The 18,025-nt window shown below is 38.0% G+C and overlaps 3 non-coding genes across 3 annotated transcripts; 2 read left to right on the forward strand and 1 right to left on the reverse strand.

The window, feature by feature from the left end:
* Nucleotides 1–1,897: 1,897 nt before the first annotated feature.
* TRNAD-GUC (transfer RNA aspartic acid (anticodon GUC)) lies at nucleotides 1,898–1,969 on the forward strand. Its single transcript has one exon. It is a non-coding gene; the product is annotated as a tRNA-Asp (tRNA).
* A 6,706-nt stretch (nucleotides 1,970–8,675) lies between these two features.
* On the reverse strand, nucleotides 8,676–8,747 carry TRNAD-GUC (transfer RNA aspartic acid (anticodon GUC)). Its single transcript has one exon. It is a non-coding gene; the product is annotated as a tRNA-Asp (tRNA).
* A 4,539-nt stretch (nucleotides 8,748–13,286) lies between these two features.
* Nucleotides 13,287–13,358, forward strand: TRNAD-GUC (transfer RNA aspartic acid (anticodon GUC)). The gene has a single exon. It is a non-coding gene; the product is annotated as a tRNA-Asp (tRNA).
* Nucleotides 13,359–18,025: the final 4,667 nt, after the last annotated feature.

Below are 18,025 nucleotides of genomic sequence, written 5' to 3' on the forward strand. Positions count from 1 at the left end.
AAAATGATTGCTAGCACTGGATTCAGTACCAAAAGAAACAGAGAAAAAGAGTGGCAAACAGTCTACAGGGTGGGAGATAAATGAGGGCAAAGTGCGAAGATAGAACGTAGAAAATGTCTAGAAATGCCATATTAAGTTTGAAACGAGTAGAGGGATTGAAGTCAAATGTTGGATATGAGGAATGCATGTAAAGTTCCACTGAATACGCGTAATGTGAATCATGCGAAACATCTGAAAAGCCGCCATGTTGGACTAACGAAAGAAGAATATACGGGAAGAAGTTATGTGACATATGGCTCTTGACGCACACCGTCTATTGAAATCAATTGTGGTCAATACAATTTGAGACCTCTATAACAGGAGATGTTCCACGCTATGACAATGTATCAATATTGTCGTAAAGGTGACGTGAATGAGAAACTAGAGACCCTGTAGTACGGTCCATGAGCATGTTATGTGCATGAGGGGTAGACAGAGATAGAATCGAATCCTGGAACGTCAAGAAGAATATTTGCAACATGTAACGGAATGAGAAGTAGTTCCACTGGATAAATGCTGCCATGGTATCTTGCACAAAGACACATGTCCCATTCAGGGTTGTGCTATATTAATGACCCCCTCGAACAAAAGTGCCAGTTATAACACTGGTGACTCTTCTCAAAATCAGTTACATACAATTGGCAATTAAAACACTTCATATTACGCCTATTCAGTGGAGCTCTCTACATGCATTCTTCATATCCAACATTTGACTTCAATTCCTCTACTCGTTTCAAAATTAACATGCCATTTCTAGGCATTTTCTATGTTCTATCTTCGCATTTTGCCCTCATTTATCTCCCACCCTGTATACGGTCTGCCACTAAACGCCCTCTTTTTCCCTGTTTCTGTTGGTGCTGAATCCAGTGCTATAGTGTTGCCAAAATGTCTTGAGCCGTGGCAAAAATGCGAACTAAAACTCACACCCTCGACACACCAACGCGTTGAGCCAATAAGGCTTCAGCTGTTGCTAAGCGAAAGAGCTTTGGCGAAAGGGAGTGGAATTCCTTCAGCAGATAGCAGCGCCTGGAATGAAAGACTAGGTGTCAAGTCAATGTGGTATATCTTTAGCAACCATTTTCAGCAATTGAATTCACCAAACCGGAATGCTCCCTTGTGAGTTATTACTTCAATCTAATCTTTTCTGAGTCACACCTCGTATTGCTTAGTTACAAAAATAGTGTATTATGAGAAACCAGGGCAAATTGCATCAGACTAAGAAAAGTATATAGATTTACTTATTTATAAGAAATGAACCAATGATCCACAATCTTCAGAAACTACAAAATATTACCCTCTTAGATTGTGCCACATCCAACTGTATTCCTGAATGCGAGAGAATTTTTTTAAAAAATGTATCTACAATACTTGAGTTAGGTTTAATATTAATATAATGAAAGTAGAATTGAAATATTCAAATTATGGACAAAGTGACGGTTGCGAATTTGCGATGATTAGCCGAAGACGTGGAGCATGGAAGCTTCTCAGTTGCGGCAAGTGAACTGCCAATAATGGCAGAATACCTATGTATCAAGAATGGTCTATGTCCGTCTATGTTTTTAGGTCTATGTTTTTAGGTCTATGTTCCGTTAAGGGGGTCCAAAAGTACACTGGACCCCCTTAAGCTAAACTAAGCTAACCTAACCTGACCTAACCTAATATAACGTTATATTATGTAATCAAACGAAAATCAATAGAAAGAAGTGGTGTCAAAGGCACTGGACCCCCTTAACGGAACATTGACCCTTATAACATCCTTGGAATGTATACGGTCTTCTTGTAGGGCCAAAATGAAATGCTTGAGTAGTGTATATTTCAGCGCGCCGTAGATAGGTTACGGAATACGTCTTACATCAAATCCTCGGTAGTATAGTGGTTAGTATCCCCGCCTGTCACGCGGGAGACCGGGGTTCGATTCCCCGCCGGGGAGGGCTTCAATTTTTTTTCCTGCTCGGTGTAAACTAAATTACTTTCTATATATTTATATTATAAATAATATGGGTTTGTTTAATTACAAGATCAGCTTGCTGCGCCGATTTCAATTAAACTTTTGTGTGAAACCACAGGACGATCACAGACCTCATTACGCTTAGATTTGAGACAAAGGACCAATCCTTATCCCCCATTAATAGGTATATAAAAGAACGCGTATGTGTTTGTCTGTCTGTCATTAGACTTTACCACAGAAAGCCACAAAATTATGTACACAAATAGGTATTTACCAGTTGCCGTTTGTCGATGTCGTTTGTCGACGCGAAGGGGTAATGGAGGCAGGGATGGGTACGAGTCGAGCTAAAACTAGATTCGAGTCTTGAGTCGAATTCCGAGTCGAGTCACTGTTTTTGAAGTCGAGTTTGATAAATTACTCACTCGTACATCTCGTTTTGAAATTATGGCCTGATTAGACTAGAAAGCTAAATCCATCAGAAATGTGAGCAGTAATATGGAATACTTTTAGTGTTGCTCTCGTGTCGTCTCGATAACGAGCCATCGGCTCGAGCTGGCTTGGTTGGGTGGGCTGTTTCGGCTCACTTCTCAGTTCGGCCCTATAGTGAATAAGCTGTGGCCGAGCTAATCGAATCACTGACAACCCTAAACCCGGGCAGAGCAGTTTTTAACGTGTTTGGCCTGCGCCCTATAACTTTTAACAACTTTGGCTCCAGCCCGAATGCTTCCTTCTCCGGAACTCAAACCCCGAATCTCGTGAACGATGTCCTTGCCTCCGAAGACCGAGGTCGGCAGTCAACTAGTTTTTAGTATTCAAATACAAACCGCCTATTTTTCACATTTATACACAGTGTTATAATAATACAGTATAACCTCGTTAACACGAACTCGCTTAAGCCGAACACTCGGTTAGGACGAACAAAATTTCGGTCCCGGCATCGCTGTACGTTATCTTATAGGAAGTTTTATCGGTTAACACGAATTTCGGTTAGCACGAATTACGAACTAATTTTTAGTCCCTTGAGTCAGTAAAGGTTTTCATTTAACACGAACTTTCAATCCTTTGTTTTTTTGTTTTTTTTTTCAGATCATTTTTTTAATTTCAGATTTCACTCCAGATCAGTTTTTGTCATACAGTATTTATACAGACGAAAATTGCCTTGTAAATAAGAGAAAAGTCAGAAACTGGTATCTTTCCTCTCTTATGAGGTGTTGATTCTGTCCTCCATCAAGCGCTGAACATGCAGGTGCTTGGCAGACGAGCTGACGACAGCTCGAGACAAAACATCTTCTCTCCTCTCTAACTCCAAACTGGTGACAGCAATCATAAATACCTTTCCGTTACTAGCGGTACTCACCCTGCTAGCGGAGTTATCAATTTTATAACTTGACCTGGATTTTCTGCACCGAGACCGAAACTAGTCTCGATCTCGATCTTAACTCGAATTTGAGACCGAGTCGGCTTTTCGAAATCGAGACGAGACTGAAACTCTGTCTCGTCTCGATACAATTCTGTGGATGGTATCAAGACAGAGAATAGTCTTGGTCTCGTCTCGAATTTGGAACCGAGACGAGACCGAGACTACACATTCTCGTCTCGATACCATCGCTAGTGTTTTCTATGACATACATAATATACTGTAGTGGTATGTATAGTCTGTATACTGTAGTGCGCATGTATGGAGAAAATGTATTCGAATAATAAAATTTGGGTCCCCGGTTAACACGAATTCTTTTAACACGAACTCCTGATTTTTCAGTCCCTTCGAATTCGTGTTAACGAGGGTTTACTGTAATAATAATAATAATAATAATAATAATAATAATAATAATAATAATAATAATAATAATAATAATAATAATAATAATAATAATAATAATAATGTATTGATAATAATTATATTGTCTGTGTAAGGTACTTGACGAGAGTACTTGAAACTACATACAGGATTTGGCTCGTTTCGGCTCGACTGGACTCGATACTCGACCCGAATTCGAGTCGAGTTGGAGGAAGTTTTTCGAGTCGAGCTTCAAAGAAAACTTGCTCGAATTCGCTCGTGCCTATCCCTAAATGGAGGCATCACAAATTCCGGAGGCTCAAACAATATAGAATATCACAGAATCCCTTCAAGTTGAGCAATCCACATTACTCTACGGTGTTGCTGATTGCATACTCTTCAATCTACGCTAGCTTAATACAGTAATAAAAAAGTAAGCATGTAATAATATGAACGAAACCTAAATATTAATGTTTTCTTTAATTTGGTTTGATAACAATTTTCTCGAAATTAGTGTTGCTCACAACATGATACGAGACGATAAATAAGGAATTCTTGCTTCGTCTCGACTCAATTCTTGAAAAAGCTTTTCTCGAATTCTCTCGAAAACCTCCTCGTCTCATTTTATAAATCTATGTTTAAAACGTTATACCATGATTTTTCTCTTATTTTCATCTAAAAATTATCAGAATTGTTCCACGTTACGAGAGGTCTACAAAAAGTGTTATATACTCGTAACAACATTTAAACCATAGTTCTTGTTGGGGGGTACATTCTGTAACGACTTGCGTATCTATCTATAAATGGTGATAAGTTGTCTTCATTGGGTTCGTACAATCACGTTATTGGTTTATAGCTTTTATGCTTTGAACCACGTAACACTGAAACAGCGTTTAAGATCTAAGGCTTGGGTGAACTAAGTGTTGCCCATAGAGATTCGAGAAACTTCTTGTCTTGTTTCGTCTCGAATTTCAAAAATATATTTCTCGTCTCGGGGCAATACTACTTGAACTGGATGAATCTAGTATTTTGCTGTACAGGGAAGGGAGATTTAGCTAAAAGTAATATATATATATTTGTGAGGTAATTCAGTGTTAGTGCTTATTAACGAAAGTTTTGAAAGGAGAAAATATTGTTTTTGATGGTGTAAAATGAAGGATTGGATATGAAATTAAAAGAATTGGACGCTGTACCTAAGGCTATAGTTGCTACGATTATTAAGAAAGCGGATCGCTCGCGCTCAATATTTTGAACTCTTAGTCACGTTTCTTCATATTAACTCCCCTCCCTAAAAACATCATTTTAGAGCATTTTATAAAAGCATTGGGTTTTAAAAGTTTCTTACGGTTTTATTGTTTACATTTTAGCCTTTAATCAATATTTTAAATTGTATTATGAAAAACAACACTCGCGTCCCTCTCATTACGAGAACAAGAATTTTAGAAATGATCCAAAAAAATGCATCAAAAGCAGTGGCGGCACTAGGCTCGTAATAGAAGTGGACCAAGAAGGGAGGCAAGAAAAATTTTGGGGAGGCGAGGTCAGGGGCGGCGATTCGGTGGGGCAAGAGGGGGCAGTTGCCCCCCCCCCACTTTTTTGAAGTGACTCCGTAATGTATATAATTTCATTTGGAAATTTAAAGTTTTTGTATGTATTACTGGTTCATAAAATACAAGTAATATTTGTCACTGCGTGAATACGTATTGGTTATTTGTCTTCCCGTAGAGTTAAGAAAAGTACAGGAACTTGCCCCCCCACTTTTAACGTCCAATCGCCGCCACTGGGCGAGGTAACCACACTTTTATTATTATTATTATTATTAGTATTATTATTATTATTATTATTATTATTATTTAATTCTGAGCTTTTTTCAATTCACTTTATTTCTGACTGCACAACTTTATGGTTGTGGGTAACAAATGGACATCGGCACGTTTCTGGACAGTCTTTTAATGTAAGCACAACACAGGAACACAAGTTACAACACAGGTGTTACAACAAGAATTGAAAGAAGTATAGACAAATGGTGTTGTGTTTACGTTATTTAACTTTATAACACACATGTGGCTGCAGTTTAACAATATTTATCAATATATGGAAGAGATTGGAAATTGTTCCGCGTAAAACATGGAAAGCTTGGTTAATTATGAATCATAACCTGCAATAAAGAATGCGTTAATGAACAAAGGTAGCTTCTATATCTGTAAACATGTCAAAGAACAACAAAGATTTCAATGTCATATAAATTTCAGTGGCAAATCCTACAGCAGTAGTTCGTGATCATGAGTTCACCGGGAGTACATAGAAAAATGGGGAGAGCAAAGGAGAAGGGGGCGAAAAATATTAAGGTGGCTGTAGCCCCTTCTCGCCCCCCTGTAGCGCCGCCACTGATCAAAAGGTTGCAATCTTCGCCAATAATTAATTTTTGAATCAGGGACCACAAAACTCCCTAAATTGAGTTTTCGCACTTGCTATGGAATAAGCACATCATACTGAGTTAAGTGATAGTTTGGGTTTGGGTGTAGTTCATCAGATATAAGGCCTACATGAAAATTTTTGATTGCAATATATTGGTCTTTTTTTTTTTTTTTTTTTACAAAAAAACTCGAACTACTGGATATGAAGTCTACAAGACACCTAGTCATCTGCAACCAGCCAAATTTCTATGATTTTGGGTTGTATAAGCAGCAGGCGCTCGAAATGTTTTTTCCAGATAATAATTTTATTATACTCCTTTAGAAAGTACGGGAGAAAGCAAACAATCAAAAACGTCATTAAAGCGAGTGACAATGTTGATCCTTTATTTTCGTTCCGTACTTTACATTTACTTTGTCCGTCCATACAAGAGACAAAAAGATCTTAAGAATTACTTGATTTATCAGCATCAATTTTGTGCATAATGTACGGGGTAAAACGATAGAATGGAATTCGTTCATGAAGGTGATATTATTACCTGAGAAAATATTACGCAGCACAAACCAAACTTCTTTACGTGGTGTACACGTAACACTGTTACTTGTTAATTATCTGTTCCTTTCCTGGCTCGAATAACTGCGACAATATTTGGATTTGCATTTGATCTGTCGTGTAATTTTATTGTTCAAATTAGCAATCATAAATTTTTACTATACAGAGCACTATAGGAGGTATGATAAGAATATACGGTGAATAATTTTCTTAGTAACAAAGTAATAAGCTTGCATGGAATTTGATTCAATCTCCTTCAAAGTACTGTCCTTGGCTAGCAATGAACTTATTCCAACTAGTGCTCTCAAACGGGTCGGGTCGAGTCAACTCGGGTTGGGTCAGTCGGGTCAGCTCGAGTCGGATCGGGTCGGGTCAACTCGGGTCGGGTCAGTCGGGTCATCTCGGGTCGGGTTGTCGGTCAGGTCAATCGGACCGGATCACGGGTCGGGTCACTCGGGTCGGGTCGGGTCGGTCTTCAACCGTTGAGAGCACCAATTTCAACGTTGAATCCATAACTGGAAGCATTTTTGGAAGACTTCTTTTGGAAGGGCGTTCAATTGCTCTGTCGTGGCCTTTTCAATGTCAGGAATGACAGTACTTTGAAGGTTCAATGTCAGGAACGTTTTTCTTTAAGCATAATTTTAATTGTTAGGAAGGGCCAGAAATCGCATGGTGCTATATCTGGTGGGTAAGGCGGATGTGGGCATATAGGAACAGTTTCCGGCCAAAAATTCGTGAATCAAAAGCGAGATGTGGGAACAAATTTTGCATTCACTCGTCTCATTTGCAAAGTATCAGTTAAAATGCTTTGCACCGGCCCGTACGAGATGCTAAGTTCTTCGGTAAGATCTCAAATAGTTATTCGCCTGTTTGAATCAATAATTTTTGCCACACGTTTTCTTCTGTTTTTGAGATTAATGGACGTTCCGAACGTCGCTCATCTTGTACTGATTCATTTCCGCTTTAAAATTGTTCATACCACTTGTAAACAGTCTTCAGAGCTACAGCATTATCGCCATACACCAATTTCAACATTTCGTGAATTCTTTTGGCACTTTTTTTTTTTTTTTGAACTTGAAACAGAACTTAATATTCACGCATTGTTCGAAATCCATGATGTGCGATAGATACGGTATAGTAAACACAACCGCACTCTAGCGGCTCTGGACGCTGACGGACAAGTCAGAAAGTGTTCCAACTTGACGCTGCCTGTCTCAACGGATCAGGCTATCGGAAAATTTAGATCAAAGGGTTGTAGCTAGTGTTTCTTCCAGACGTGTTTTTTGGTGGCACTGCCCCCCGGATCTCTAAGAGTGCTCCCCCGGACGAGACCAAAATAATACGTCTATAATATAACAATAAATAAAATAGTACCAGCTGTGCCCCCGGAATATATTTTCTGAAAGAACAACTGGTTGTAGCATGAGCAGTTTCTGCTAATAAATAAATAAATAAATAAATCACCGTATTTGTTGATGACAGCTTGTATACATGTATTTACGCAAGGCCGTCAATAGTGTCCTAGAGAACTTTGCTATTTTTGAATTATGCATATGCCTCGTAATAAATGAGTGATTTCAGTTTAGCGTCCCTTTCAGCAGCGAGGCTATATGAGACGTGGACCTACTGATTAACGTGGAATCCGAACCACATGAGCTCCCGCCGGGAATCGAGCCCGGGTCTCCCACGTGCCTCGTAATAAATCAGGCTATGTTTCGGAATAGAGGCAGTACACGTCATTGTTTAATATACAAGTATATTAAGTCACTGTTAGTAGTACGTTTAAAATTTTCTTTAAATTGATGTATATTTCATTGTATGTTTATGTTTACTTATGTGGAAAACTCACTAAACATCTTGTAAAAGCATAATATTACATGTATAGTCGTTTATAGAATGGTTTAATTGAATTTTCACCGAACAGAAATATTCAAAATTTACCTCCTCCCCGGCGGGGAATCGAACCCCGGTCTCCCGCGTGACAGGCGGGGATACTAACCACTATACTACCGAGGACTTATTGCATAGTGTCTTCCGTAACGTTTCTGACACATGTATCGTCTATGTCTCACTCGAGTAGTTCATGAAGTTCGACAACATGGAAACTCTTAACATAGCCTGCCTATAATTCTATAGAAATATTATTAGCTTTTAAGAGAGAAATAAGTTAAGAGGAAAGACATATACCAAATTAACAGATAAAAGAGACTAAACCTGCTATCTAACTGTATTTTTTAACACAGAAATAAGTTTAAAAAAATGTTTCAGCAGAATAAAAGAACTACTACTTTTTTTTTTTTTTTTTTTTTTTTTTTTTGCAAGGAATAACATGCAGTTTAGCTCCAGAATGTAGTGTTTTCTTTTCTTGAAAACCATGCAATTACAATTTACCCTTAATGTCCGTTTATTCAGTTAGATCTGATCTATTGGTTGATATATTTCTTATTTTTGCACAATGTTACTGTTAAACACATACCTCATTAACTTTAGGGTATAAACCTACAATCGCCTTGTTACAGTGACTGCACGGAGTCCTGAAGCTTGACCTAGATCTACCGATTTCACCACTCAATAGAACGCAAAGGTATGTCCCGGTCGTCAACCCCCATCCATGCAATTTTGTCAATGTCGTATCCAGTGGCCTATATAGAGGGTGGCTATCGTGCTCAAGCCCCCCGAAATAAATTTGTTATATGCAAAGCTTCATTAAAATTTGTCGACACCCAAAAGGAAAAATATAAGTGCTTATTCAGGTGTTGTACATAGTCCCCCGAAATAAAATCCTAAATACGCCACTGGTCGTATCTCTCACTATACTGAGAGTATCTCCCGAGGGTACAGTGTTGTCGGATTGTAGATAAGTTTCATTTCATTTATTTTTGTTATTATTTGTTGTTATTGTTGTTGTAGTTGCTTAGTATTCTTGTTATTATTATTATTTCACAGCAAAAAATGAGGTGTTGAAACAACACAAAATGACTAACACTTGAGCGTGTTACTTGTGTGTCAATTCAACACCAAGCATTTTTTTCGTCCGTCGTCCCGTTTAAAGGGTTTTGCCCTTTCTTCGGTTAAGTGCTTCATATATAGAAAAGTTGATTGCACTTTAATGTGGTTGGTCTAAGAGTTGTACATATTTAATATTTATTCATTTATTGAGTACACACACATTTATTGAGTACATACACATACATACAGAGAGGTGATTGAAGGGTGAAAAATAACATATAATGAGCATCAAACATAATATGATGGGAGACCAATTGTGCCACGATATATTGTAGAAAATAATGCATTTATTAGCATGCCGTGCTGAATTATGGCGAAGCAAAACTGAATGATAGTAGTGCAGGATGCAGTGGGCAGAGAAGTAGATTAAGATAGAATGCAGTGCTCTGGACGTCACATCACAGGGTTTTGTTAGTACTGACGAATGCAGGTTATCTTCTGTTCCTGGGGCGATTCAGGAACTGATGAAGACAGAGGAAGCCCATGTTAATAGGTAGTTATGGTGCATATGATGGGTAAATGAATGATGAAAGCTCACGTGGTTCATAGATGTGAAAGATTTCGGGATCCAATGTAGCATCATCTACTTGTAAATGATACAAGGTCATGAAATGCTGAAAAGGAGTATCGACATAAGTTGGAGGTGCGTCGTGATCCCGATCGTACCGTAGGATATCAAGTAACGTGGGATGCTGCTGGGCAATTCGCTTGCAAACGTACCGAGTACGAAGCTGTTCGAGATGATGCAATAAAGGTGGAAAATCAATCAGTTCGTAAAATAACCGTGTCGGATGCGGTAAGCTGATGCGATATGCTAGGCGTAGAGCATGACGCTCTAGGATAGCCAATTTCTGATAGAATTTTGGCGGTGCGGATGTCCAGGCAGTGTGTCCATATGTTAATGTGCTGCGCATAAATGCCTTGTAAGTATTAAGTACTGTTAATGCTTTTAGCCCCCAGGTTGTACCGACTAAGCGCTTGAGTAGGTTGAGCCGATTTCGTGCTTGGAGTACGATCTTAGTGAGGTGTGGATTCCAGGTAAGTTTGGAGTCAAATATGACACCAAGATAAGTCAGAGTATTTGACGCCAGTACAGGTGTATGATCTACTTGAAGGTTTAATCGACTTGGATTCCTGTACATTCGTGAACGGCGTCTGCATGGCAGGAAAACAATAGCCTGAGTTTTCGTAGAATTAATACTTAACCGCCATATATTACACCAGTGAACGATCTATCATTTGATATATATCTGATCTTGGGACAATATTAAAAAAAGAGAGTTTAAGAGCTAGTCATAATTTTTGGTTAATCTCATATATACTGCAGTCTTGTTAATGCGATAATGAAACGCTCGATTAGTGTACGTATATATCAGTCCAGTTTTATCTTAACAGTTGGAGAAGCTATGATGTACAGCATCAACTTTTATATTTACAAAATATAATCCTTTCGATTTTCTTAAAACTACGGATGATGATTTAAATTCATCTATATCGTTCCGTTAAGCTTAAATTCCAAACTTGGTCATACATTTCTAGCAAAATTTTGAAAATTTACCAGGAAGAAATGGATATTTTTCTTGTTTGTGATCTTGATAATATGTAAGGAGAGCGGAAGTTGTGTTTATTATTTTTATAAGCGGTCATAAACATGGAACTATTTGGCAAGCGGAAGGAACTACTTCGCGCAAGGTTACCGCATGGTTGCATTCTGGGAAAGTAATGAGCATTTGTATTTTTGAACATGACTGCAGGTGTACAGAGACGCTCCATTTGTAATCCCTACGCAAAGACAAGAACTTACACTCTATTAATTTTAACAAAATGGATTCAAACTTCTCTAATCGTAAGCTAACCTGACCCTACTCTATCCTATAACTCGACAAGTTTCAAACCAAGATGCGCAGATCGCTGCGGAGCACTTCGTATTCCGCCATCCTCCCCACTACTCTTCCATCCACTTGTCTGGCTTTGAAAGTTCCAGTGATACTAACTCAACAAACTTATGTTACAACAAATATCACCTGCTAAAATGTTTAAAGTCCGAATCTTACTTTTTTTAGTAGGTAAGCAACCTCATGGTAGAGGTCTGCACGAGCTCGGGCCTAGGGCCGGGTCCGGGCCGTAAATTTTTAAATAAACAATCATATTTCTCGGGACCTTTTCGGGCATAATACAACAATATTTTCTGGAGAACTTTTAACGCACACCTAAATTTGTAACTTAAGACGCCCACACTTAAAATCACTGAGAGAAAAGCTGTGTAATAGAGACAAAAACTGAAAATAACAGAAATAAATATGCTTAGCTTGTCTGAGTGAAAATACTGCTTCTTACACTGAAGTAAAGGAACAAGAGCATTGGGAACAACGTGTCTTGGTTTTTTCTTCAAAACAATGTCAGTTTATATTAAATGAGAATTTATATAATGACTTTTTTTTATATATATAGAGAGAGAATTCATAGTTAACTAAATGTAAAGGATAACCTTTATTTCCTTGTTGTCTCTGAATCATGAAAGCTTTTAAACTGCAAAATTAAACATCTAATTGTTGCAAATAAAAAATACAATTTTGCCTTAATTGTTAAGTTTTTGTAATTCGGGCTTATTTCGGGCTCATTTGATTATCACATAGGGTCGGGTCTAAATGCTAAAACATATTTCTTACTCGGGTCGGGTCTCATATTATTAATTCACGGGCCGGGCCCGTGCAGACTATCTCATGGATACACCGTAAGCAGTGACGCTTTCCGACGGGGCGATCCCTTCACGCCTTCTGAAAGGAAAATTTCTCTTTTTGTTATTATTTTTTCATTGGTACGAACTGGCACAGTCAATATACAGCATTTACACTCAAATGTCGTAGAGGGGCCCGCGGTGGCTCAGTGGTAGAGCGTTCACCTCTGGTGCTTAGGATCCCGGGTTCGATCCCAGCCCCCGCCAAGTGAACTTTGTGGTGGACAAACACCGTGTGCGTGGGTTTTCTCGGGGTTCTCCCGTTTCCTCCCACTTTCTTCATTCCACCATATCATTCATTATTCATCATCACCGTCTCCTTTAGCCTAACCGGCATAACCGTGGGACGTAAAACTCAAAGATTTCATTTTTTCAAATGTCGTAGAAAATCCTCAGACCATTCCTCTCCTTGCAGATTGCAACACTGCAAAACATCATCGTCGCGGAGAAGGGAGTGGGGAAATGTAGGATTAGGTGCGCAACAGCTAGGCTGCAGCGTTCTGTTTACAAACTTTTTTACTTATACTTATCCCTACCTTACTATACCCTACCCTACGCATTATATCCTTTTAAAGCGATCCTAAAATTGATTATTTTTAAATTTTCATAGCTGTTATTACGCTTTTTGTCGAAAACAATATATATATATATATATCCTCTGAACTTTTTTTCCCTCAAATGCTAATATTCCTAGAATTATAGACTAGACTATATTAAGAATGAGTTTCCATGTTGTTGTTCATGAATGCTCGAGTGAGACATGGATGAGATGTCACGCAGAAATATCACGAAAGAGATGTGGAGACAAGTCCTCGGTAGTATAGTGGTTAGTATCCCCGCCTGTCACGCGGGAGACCGGGGTTCGATTCCCCGCCGGGGAGGAGGTCACATTTTTTTTTAAATTCTGTTCGGTGAGAATTCCATTAACTTCTCTACATCTATTCTCTAAACGGCTATATATAGTAATGGAAAAGTTAATAGCAACTCGATGTGACTTAATGCGTTTACAAGGTTTAATATGAGGTTTCTACGCAAGTAAACAAACATATTACGAAATATACATTAATTTAAAGAAAATTTTATACGGAATACAAATTAAGTTACCTTTATTTGTGCAATGGGTGATAGTTTACAAAATATGATGTAAATAAAACACAAATCTGCCTTTCCAAATATTCATTTCATAGCCCATTCGGTCTAGTTTACTAGGAAGACTGCGCTCGACTATTTGATCAACCCTTCTATTGTGCAGTACTATTCTTCTGTCCATTTTCGTTGTGCAGGTGTTCAGGATTGCGCAGATAGAGTGTTAAAATTGTCAAACGTGTAGTGAAACTAGTGGTCAGTTCTGAAATTCAAATTTATACACTAAAAATTACATTTTTTCTTGTACATAAATATTTGTACTGAGTGCATTTTAGAAAATAAAAAGGCGTGCAATATATTTTCATTGGACATAGAAGGTAAAAAGGTAACATAACGCCAACAAAAGACAGTAAAATTTGAACAATGAGTGAGGCAAAACCAATGCTGAAATTGCACGGATTATAAAAGTGCATAAAAGCACAGAAGATAGGCAGTTAGTTAAGATTCACGAAGCGGGATGCATGTGGAAGAATTGGCAGATGTGATCAAGAAGTGAAATCGTCTCCTAGACAGAACAGTGCATTGAAACGATCATATCTTGCCGACAGATTTCAGCCACCACAAGATCTTGCAACAAGCTGGCGGAAAAGTCGACGTTTATTCACGTATAGTGAGAAACAAGTTGAAATCCATAGGTTTGGATTTACACATGGCTGTCAAGAAGCCATACCTTACACAAAAACAACGTACAATGCATGTACAGTGGGCCAAGGACCACAAGGATTGGAATAGCGAATAATGGTGCAAAATATACTGTTCAATAGACAAAAATCAACATTTATGTAAATGATTAACGTTTCAGGACATATCATACGTCTGGTGAAACACTTCGTCGTTCATGTACTGTTAAAACCTCGAAGTAAACTACAAGTGCCATGATTTGGGCATGTTTTTCTTCCAATGGTGTCGGTAGAACCCATATTCGTGATGGAGTTGTTAATGCGCAGACATACAAAACGATTCTTCACACTAAAATGGTAAGTTGAGGAAGAGATTTTTTTAACGGTAAACCCTTTATTTTTCAAGACGACTTTATCGATTACCACCGTGTCAGAGTTATAAAAGATTATATTCTGTCCTTAAGGCATGTTACATCACTTCCTTGGTTCGGTAATTCGCCCGACTTAAACCCCATTGAAAATTTATAGCATGATTTGAAGGTTATCGTTCGTGAAAAGACACTTACAACAAAAAAATCAGTTAATTGAAGCAATAAACGATGTCTGGCAACATTGCATTCAAGTTCAGACACTGCAAAACTTAGTGAACTCCCATGTCCAGTGGCGTATTTAAGGGGGTTAGGGTCCGAGCTTAAGCGCTGAAATTGTATTTACTATTTTACAGTAAATGAAATATCTTGCAGAATTTTCACATTTCCAGGAATAAAGTTAGCAACTCCCCCCGAAACAAAATCGGAAATATGCCACTGTCCTTGTCAAAACGATGCAGTCTAGTTATCAAATTGTGTAGATACCCAATTAAGTATTAACTCAAGTCAAAGTTTTTTTTTTTTTTTTTCAAACCTAAGTTTAACTTCCGTTAACAATGGTTGCCACGTGATGTACAGTATCAGCCATTGTTGTAGATATAGTTAACTTCTATAATTTAATTTGCATTCTGCATAAAATTTCCTATAAGCTGTTGTTTGTTTCATTGAATATTTGCGGTTATTTATGTAGAAATTTCTTGTTAAACTTTGTAAATGCATAAAACTACATTGAATTGCTATTATTTTATCACAAATAGATATATAAATATGTAGATATAGATATACTGTTCCGAGAACTACACTTAGAGAAACGCTGGTCTGTAACTTCACGTTTGCTGCCTACGTTCTCAGTTAACCCACACCTACAGACAGTGACAAAGAGAAGATAGCAAACTTACCGTTGATCGTAGATAATAATGAGAAGCATAACAAGACGTAGTCAATCGTTTTCCAGATTCTGCCAATACTTGTTTTAACCATTCTACCTCCCTTCCTCCTTCCCCTTCTTTGCTCATCCTATTCTCCGTCTCCTGACTCTGACAGTAAAAGACCGCTTCCTACGTCATACATCGGCGAGTCGGAAATGATACAGGCTTGTGGTGAACAAATACACGCTCATAACTCATTTATAGGTATTTTTTAGTTTCTCCTACTTTAGCATTCTACCAATTATTTCGTGAGCGCACGTTGTGTTTGTCTCCAACAACTGTAGTGGGAACGGTGGCTCACTGGTAGAGTGATTACCTCTGGTGTGTGGGACCTCTGGTTCGATTCCCGGCCAAGTAAGTTTGTGGTGGACAACATCGTGTCCGTGGGTTTTCTTGGGTACTCTCGTTTTCTCCCATATTTCTATTCCACCAATTCTTCCATCATCATTCACTTGCTTTAATCATCGTCTCTCTCAGCCTAAAGGGCACATTTGTGCAACGTTAAACTGAAAGATTTCATTTCATTTTTCCAACAACCATAACTAGACTTCATTTTTATTAAGTTTTTAGAAGCAACTACATATAAAATAACATTTCTTAAATAAAATATTCGTAGAGTTCACTTAAAAAGTATCTCTTACGTCGTTGGTTGTAAATTAAATGAAACGAAATCTTTTAAGTTTTACGTCCCATAGTTACACTGGCTAGGGTAAAGGAGACGGTGGTGATGAGAAATGAATGAAAGGTGGAATGAAGAAAGTGGGAGGAGAAAACCCACGCACACGGTCTATGCCCACCACAAAGCTCATTTAGCGCAAGCTGGTATCGAACGAAGGACCCCAGGCACCAAAGGTGAACGTTCTACCACTTAGCTACGGCGATCCAACGTCGTTGGTTGATTTAGAGTTTAGCACCCCTTTTACTAGTGATGTTATATGAGACGAGGTGGAATATGAACCACATAAGCTTCCACCAAGAATCAAACCCGGGTCTCTTGCCCCAAAGATGTATATGCTGCACAAAATACCTATGAATCAACTATATTGTATTTCACTTATTACAACGTTTAGTTATTGGTCGATGTAAATCTTTATACCTATAGTTTTGAATCTAGTTATGTGAGGTCCTAACACAAATCCTTGTGGTACTCCTATTCAGAATAATAATAATAACAACAAAAATGATTACACGAAAAAATAATGTTATCTTCTTGATTTTGACATACCTATATTTTGAAATTTCTTATTAGCAGACGACACATACTAATATGCAAAAAAGAAATTATTATCTTTGATGAGAAAGTTACACCCTCTATTTTCTTGTTTGGAAACTTTTTTTCTCTCTACTTGTATTTTTTGCTGTTCCATTCTATACGTATATCCCGCTGTCGACGGTTGTTTTTCTCTCGAGCACCTACACTGGCGCCATCACCGACCTCCACGCGAAACTGGTTACCCCCAACCCCCAACCATTTTCAACCCCCATCCTCTCACAACGAATGAAGTTTTCTGTTACGTACAGCTAGCTAGCTTCCTTTTTTTTTTGTGCCTCTCTCTCTTTCTGTATACCTCACCCTCAGTGCGTCCTCACTCCCACTCTAAATTTCGCTGACGTCATTGTGCTGAAAGAGTAAGCGGGATGGGTAAGAGTCGAGTCTACTAGGTCGGGTCGGGCGGGAGAGAGAGATCTCCAGTCAGCCTCAGCAGAGAGAACAGCGCTTCTAATGGTCAGAAAAGCGGACAGTCAACAAGCTGAGTACGATAGTTCTGAAAAAAGATTTTAAAAAAAGTAATGAATAATGAACATTTTACATATTATATATACAAAATAGATATAAAAAAAGAAAAACAAGAGAGCAGATTTAAAACTACAAATTTTGAACACATTTCAAGTAATCATATTGGATTGTTTTATTTTGTAAGACAATCTCAACATCTTTAAAAGGAGAAGTATTCTATTTTACTAATTGCAATTATAGTATTATTATTGAACTCGAGTGCAAAACATACTTGCATGCAACACGATTCGTATAAAAGTATTCCACTCCTTTAGCATCAGCTTGCGCTGAAACGGTACATGTGCTGCCATCTGTTAACAGAAGAACGAAACCTAGAAGCAACATAAGGAAGCCTTTACTCCCAAGCGGGATTTTTAAAAAACTTTTAACGTCAAAATTTGTCATGTTTCAAATTGTAACAAAATGTCATATTGTTTAATACAGAAGGAAAATTAAAAACAAACCTTTTTTTGCATTCAAAACAATCTTTATTACTTTATTTAGACAAATAAAACAATAATTATAGTAGTTTTTCATATTACAAAACTACCGTTGATATTTCATTTTGTATTGACAAAACCCATAGTTCTCTGTTAAATTTGCACATTTTAGTTGGACGCTGGGATGTGTTTCTCTCTTCGTGTCTGTATACGTATATTATTATTATATAGAGTAGTTAGAATCTCTCTCTTCCCTCAACGGCGTTCG

Source organism: Thermobia domestica, chromosome 11, assembly GCF_964235325.1.
Source record: "Thermobia domestica chromosome 11, izTheDome1.hap1.1, whole genome shotgun sequence".
In the NCBI taxonomy this organism is placed as follows: Eukaryota; Metazoa; Arthropoda; class Insecta; order Zygentoma; family Lepismatidae; genus Thermobia; species Thermobia domestica.